The sequence below is a fragment of the Athene cunicularia genome (assembly GCF_003259725.1).
Source record: "Athene cunicularia isolate RWA chromosome 4 unlocalized genomic scaffold, athCun1 chr4_part3, whole genome shotgun sequence".
In the NCBI taxonomy this organism is placed as follows: Eukaryota; Metazoa; Chordata; class Aves; order Strigiformes; family Strigidae; genus Athene; species Athene cunicularia.
Window position 1 is genome coordinate 21,282,354 of NW_020799100.1, and position 6,446 is coordinate 21,288,799.

The following is a 6,446-nucleotide window of genomic DNA, read 5'->3' on the forward strand; positions in this document are numbered from 1 at the left end:
TGTGCCTTATGGACTTGAGACTCTTCACCAGAAGTGCCTCTTCTCATTATTTTAGTTCTGTTTCTTCATATATTTTTAAATATTTATTTCATTGATATATTATTTATTATGTTTATTCATATCTGGTAACTCTAAGAATGCATTCACCAAAAAATGGGGCATTTTTACCTGCCACAATGTCCACTACAAGAGGAGATAGAGCCAGAGCACGACAGAGCAAAAGTTCCATGAAGCAACCTTGTACTGCACAGAAAAATTAATTGTTCAGGGCATGACGGCCTACAAGCTGATGTTTTATAAGTAGGTTGGATTTGGGTAACACTGGGTTACAGTCTGTTGTAGGGAAGTGGTCAGTGACCCCAAGAGTTCGTAGTTCTCCACCTAGAAGTGCAGTGAGTTGAGAAGGAAAAAGGGATAGAGGAAGATGACTGAAAATTACCTGCGCACTAAAGAGAGTCTGGAGGGTTGGTAAGGCTGTCTTCACCTCCTGGAAGACGGCTCAGTGTTGCCAGTCACACGATATCACTTCTGGGAGAACAAGGTTTTAGGGGGCTTCTCCACTGTTTTGGTTTTGTTGACGCCAAGGAGGAAGAGATGCGTTGATTTTGCAGGACAGCTCAGAATTCTTTTATTTGGGAAATACTAAGCTAATTACTGACAAAAATAGTAACTTTTTTTTTTTTTTTTTCAAATGATTTTATAGCAAATTGTATTTTTAAATCCAGAACAAGTTGAACTGAAACGTTGGAGACAATGTCTCTAGAAGGAGCTTGGGCAGATACGGAGGTGCCCGTGGGAGAGCTTGCTGCTCCTCTGCGTTGGGCAGAGGTTCCTTGGCAGGCACAGGGCAGGCTGGGATCGGGAGCTGCGTGCCCCAGCCAGGCTAAGGATGGCTCTACTGAACTGTTGGTATCCACTGGAAAATAAGCCCGCCCAGCTGCTTTCCCACACATTTTCTGCCTATCTCCTTCATTATGGAAAACAGGTAAAATCCTTTCTGAGGCAACGTTCGTAAGAAACAGCATCATCATGTGTCAGTGTACAGAACAGAAATCGATCCAAGTTAATCTTCTCTGTTTTCTCCTGCACCTCCATTTTATAAAATAAAATTGGAAGAAAATTATGGTCACAAAACCTGATTTTTGCCTCAGTTCTGGTCTTCGGTACAGAACTACCTGACAATTAATATTTGTGTATACCTTTTGAAATATCTGACCTTTGGGGAGTTGACAGAGCTATAATATTAGTCTTTGTATGCTAGCCTGGCTTTTAAACTCCCTGCCTAGTGGATGTAAGTTCAGTGGATACAGATCTGAAACTTGATTTCCTCAGTATAGCTGCATTAGCATTCAGCTGTGGGTATGTAAGATAATAGTATTAAAAGCAACCTTCCATCCTGTTGTCATGGATGCAGCACAGCCCAATCCTGGTAGCAGTATACCACCAGTCTTTGTACAATCTCATTTTTATCTACAAATTTTAATTTAATTATACCAGAAATTCTGTAAGGGTATATAATATATGATTTTATTTTCTGTTTTAAGCATTAAAATGTAAGAATTGAGCAGCTCGTGTTCTTTGTCCAGTGCTCTTTTTTTTTTTTTTTTGCATTCCAAGTATCTGTCAGTATTAGTTATGAGACTGTGTGAAATAAGTAGCCATGAAAGATGCCTGCTTTTATGACAGAATGAGTGGTTTCATGAATTTTAAAGGAGCGCATTTGTATTTTCTGTTCTTGAACTACATGGGCTACTCACAAATATGACAGAAGATAATTGTTTGAGGAATTATGATGCCTTTCAAGATTTTGCAGGATATTACTATTTTCATAATCTTTCATTTATCAGGTTATATGGCTTGATTTATTTATGTATGTAATTTTGGAAATTAAAGTACTCCCATTCTGTCAGCATAGGTACATGTTTTCTTCGTATAGCTCATACTCCCGTTAGCAAAAATAATGAATGTGCTAATTTTTTTGTCAGTTACTAAAGAAACGTGTCAGAATCGGAGGGTAGTCAGGTATTATTCTGGGCCACGTGAGAGAGTACGGAATGGTACGTATTGCTCCACCAGTGCCTCAGGATGGCGGGAGCCCGTATTTCAATATATAGCGCTAACTGCCACCAGGCAGTGCGTGTACTGCAGTTGGTTAAGATTTAAATGAATGCATTGTTAGCACCGGCTTCAACAGGGATTTTGTGTGAGTGAGTAAAGGCTTCAAGCCTTTAATTGACTAAGAAAATCTTTTTAGTTGTGATTAGAGGGACAGATACTCAGCTGGTGAGAACTGATGGTGCTCCATTGAATCAATTTTCATACCCTGTCTGAAGTCAATGGAGCAGTGCTCATTTATAACCCGGTACCTGGCCCGTTCTTATATATATATATATATAAAAAACCCATTTCAAGTCTGATATTTGAGTGGTACAGTAACCTTTTATCGGGGAGCTGCTTGACTTGATTTGAAAAATTTCATCAAAATCAGTGGTACAATCCCCGGACTAATAAATTCAGTGTCATGAGCTATTTTCATTCCGTTGGGAGTTTGAGCGTAGAAACCTCTGACTCTGTCCCGTTTGCTCGAAAGCGTGGTGGTCTATCTGCCATACTTTCATATTTAGCATTCGGCTGTCTTTTTAAAGACTAAAACGAAGCCTCTCTATATCTGTACGAAACATCTCTATACAAAGCATCTCTATGTCTATACGAAGCATCTTGTAAAGACTAAAAGAAACACATCTATACATGTCTGTTTTAGTCATGAAGTATTTGTATTTTTTTTTCCTCTTGGTAACTTTATCACGCTTTTCATCCTGTGATAACCGCATAGCAGGATTTTTATTTTTTTTTTTTATTATGGTAAAAAAAATACGGATATCTCGATGTATTAAACTTGTTCATATCATCTGAATTTTGCTGCTGAAAATCCCCTCTCAAAATTCTCTGCACGCCAATAATTAAACCACTCTGAAGGTGCAGTCAGGAAAACCAGGCACCAACATTATGGAGTGAAAATTAAAGAGGCAAAACATCAGAGTGTCTACTGTATGTGCCTGCTGTTAGACACTCAAGCATGGAGAACAGGATACACCTCTATGGATGGATAGCTTTCCTTATTAAAAAAACACAGTAGGACGCACAGTAGGGGAACACACTAAAACAAGGCTTTGTAGTAATTTCCTTGAAAGAAATTTCCCAAGATAGCAACTTGAAAAGCTTTTAATCTTACGACTAGCTATATAGTGAGTTTTACTGTAGGTGGTATAAAAAAGACCATTAGATTACAGCTGATCTGGTAGAGTTGGTCGAAAGCCTCTTCCCTTCCAGCCTTCTTTCTCAAGGAAAGGATTAGGCTTTCCTTGTACCAAAGTGAAGGTTGAATAGATCGATGTGACTTGTGGCATATTTAAGAGCTTTAAATACATTTCTCTCAATTTTGAAATTATGCTAGAAACTAGAAAACCCACCTTCACCATCTGAAATACTTGATCAAACACGGTGCTTCGCAGCACTGAGCCGGTTCGTTAGGTCAAGGTTTCTTCTACATACCTAAATTCAAACCCACCGTCGCTCATAATTTTGAGCTCGTATTTTGTGTTGGGTCTCTGAGCAGTGTCCCTTACTCCTTGTGAGGAACATAAAGTGTTGCTCATAAACTCCTGAAGAAGTCTCCTATGTGACCGTATCCTGCAGCAGCCCCGTGCACTGCGGTGTACCAGTGCCCCTCTCGCTGGACTTTGCCTGGTTTGTGCTGTCTATTCCACACAACTATTAAACCTCAAAGTAGAAAAAAAAATAAATAAAAAAAAAATTCTGGAGAAATTCCTGTGCAAATATTCTGGAAGGCTGTCACAAATGTTATGGTTACCTGATAAACTGTAAACCAGCGTGACTGCGAGCTCTGTGCTGCGCTCGGTGCCTGTTGACGTGTCAAGGTCAATACTCTGAGATCCTGCGGCCTTTTCTCAACTGTTTCCTCCCATGTTTTGGTGTCGTGACTATGAGGTGGTGGCCCCCGAAGTTCGGTACAAGGAGCTGGAGGCTGTGGGTGGAGCAGGTGCTGCCCACTCTCTCATCCCACCGGAGCCAGCCAGGACCAGGGTACCCAGCACCCACGTGTGTGAGCATTTGTGGAGAAGATTTAACATCTTGTACCTATCTTGTGTCAGCCTCTGTGAGCTCAGATCAGGGAATGAACATGCCTGATAATGTGTTTCACATTGAAATAATTAAAGAGAATTGTTGCTGGAGGGAAATGTGCCTTTAAAAATTAACCCCGACATCTCTCTGACAATTTGGCTTATTTTTTTTTTTTTTTTTCCCCTCTCTTTTTTTTTTTTTTTTTTTTTTTAAGTTTTACTAAACTTGATATAAATTTTTCCGCACCTTAGAAAGTGTAGAGCCTTTGAAAAGTTCCTTGTATGAGTAGTCTATACTTACATGAACAGCCCCATCTCTTTTCCACTGAACTACTCGTAGGACTGATGTTTAAAGAGTTGGGTCTGAAGTAAAAGACACATTCTGCTCTGCCCTGGAGCCCGTGCTAGTTATTATTGTTTGAGTCCATCTCTTGTTTGCATATATTTCAGTCTTCTATCACACGGGGAGCCAGTTTTGAGATCAGAACGTTGTTCCTCTAATAGCCAGTGCGCGGTTTACTTTTTTTATTTCTTCTTAGGGTGAAACAAGTCTGTGGAAAATGAAAGTGGTGCTTTCCATAAAGCACTAAAAGTTTAAAAGTGTTCTTTTTGATGGAGCTAGAGTATGTGTAAACAGATGTAAATGCCCATAAAAGTTGAATTATTTGGTTTTAAAATTCTAGATATGGCAACAATTAATATTCACGTTTTTGTGATTGGTAGAAAGTCAAATATGCAACCAGGTTGTTGCTCAGAAAGTTTACTTCCACTGTATCGTGGCTATAACAGTTGTTTACCCGTTCAAGAACTGTGTGACTTTTTATTGGGGCGAATTCCTGTGTTTTCAGTTCCCCGCTTGATCAAAATTTGCTGATCCGGGGATGGAAAATTTCAGGTTCTCTCAGTTTGATTATTTGCTAACTAATTTGAGGCTGCATTTGAAGGGTCTAAAGGGGCGTACGAGGTGGCAGGACTGGCTGCCTGATGCTCAGGCTGCTTTTCGTCTCTTTGGTGTCGCTTGAACTGCCTCGGACTGTGTGTGTTTAAAAGGCTGCCTCCCTCCCGCGCGCCTGCCAGTCACCGGCAGGAATTCGAGTGCATTATTCCAGCCGCGATGGCTTGGAACTGTGCGATTCTCTGGCCTGGGGAATGGCTGAGGGTGCTGCTAAGGCATTTTGCACTTTCAATTCTGCAACTAAGGAAATAGACATGCAAATTTTCCTTCAGATGCTGAAAAGTTGTTGGGTTGGGGTCTTTTTGTTTTGGTTTGTTTTTCTTTTTTTTTTCTTTTGAATCATGTCTGACCTCACAGGAAAATACGGTAAAATACACAGGAGCAAGCACAAACTTTTACTTTGTATTCTGCACTTCTCAGTTTGCAGGCTGGATCCCTGGCTGACATGATCTGCATCCGTTGGCACACACCCCTTTGGTGTAATGCTGATATACACCGGCAGAGAATCTGATTGCAGGAGCCAAACCCTCCTTCCTTCTTTAGCCAAAGGGAAGAGATTCAGCCTCGTATTTCCTCTTCCACTGAACTTTTAACAATTTGGTGATCTTGGGCACAATCCATCAAGATGCTGAGTACCCCCATGGGCGCTTAAATCAGGATAGAAGATGGCTTGTGATACTTCTTAAGGACTGGGTGCTTTATTAGCTAAAATTTAAAGCATAAAATACTTTAAAAACACGTCTCAAAAACATTTTTCTTGTCTCGGGAAGAACTTTTACCCTTTTTATAAAAACAGCTACTAAAGAACGATCTGTTAGTTGCTGTGACATTTGCTACAAACCTAGCTGTACACAACATTGTTGGTGCGTTCTTTCTGGCTATTAAAGGCTCATTAAAAAAAATTAAAGTCTCCACAATTTACAATATTTTCCATTGAAAGAGCATGTTAACACATTTCTTTAATCAGTGTGTAACTGTCAAGGGAAAGAACAATTCATCTAGTATATGCATACATTAAAAAAAAAAAAATTATCAGATTTAATTTTATTTGTTTTATATTCAGGGCTTTTTTGGAAGGAATTCCTGCAGGGAAATGGTTAATCTATTTTTAACTAAAGCTTACTTTTGTAATCTATCCAGTGCTTAGAGTTCTGTCATTGATCTATGATTTATGTGATTTAAACCACCTCTTGGCTGTAACATTGGTTTCTATCCAAGATGCTGAGCTGAATACTAATTACGAGATCAAATTTATGCTGTTGGGCTAAGCAGCTGAAGGAGCTTTCCATGCAGGACTCCCTTAAACCATGCCACCGTTGAGCATTAGTGAAATATTTGATGGGGGGGGG

General features: G+C 39.8%; 1 long non-coding RNA gene across 1 annotated transcript in view; it reads left to right on the forward strand.

Moving 5' to 3' along the window:
* LOC113480229 overlaps nucleotides 1-6,446 on the forward strand; it is an 80,499-nt gene that overhangs the window by 29,480 nt on the left and 44,573 nt on the right. The gene's annotated exons all lie outside the window — the stretch shown is intronic.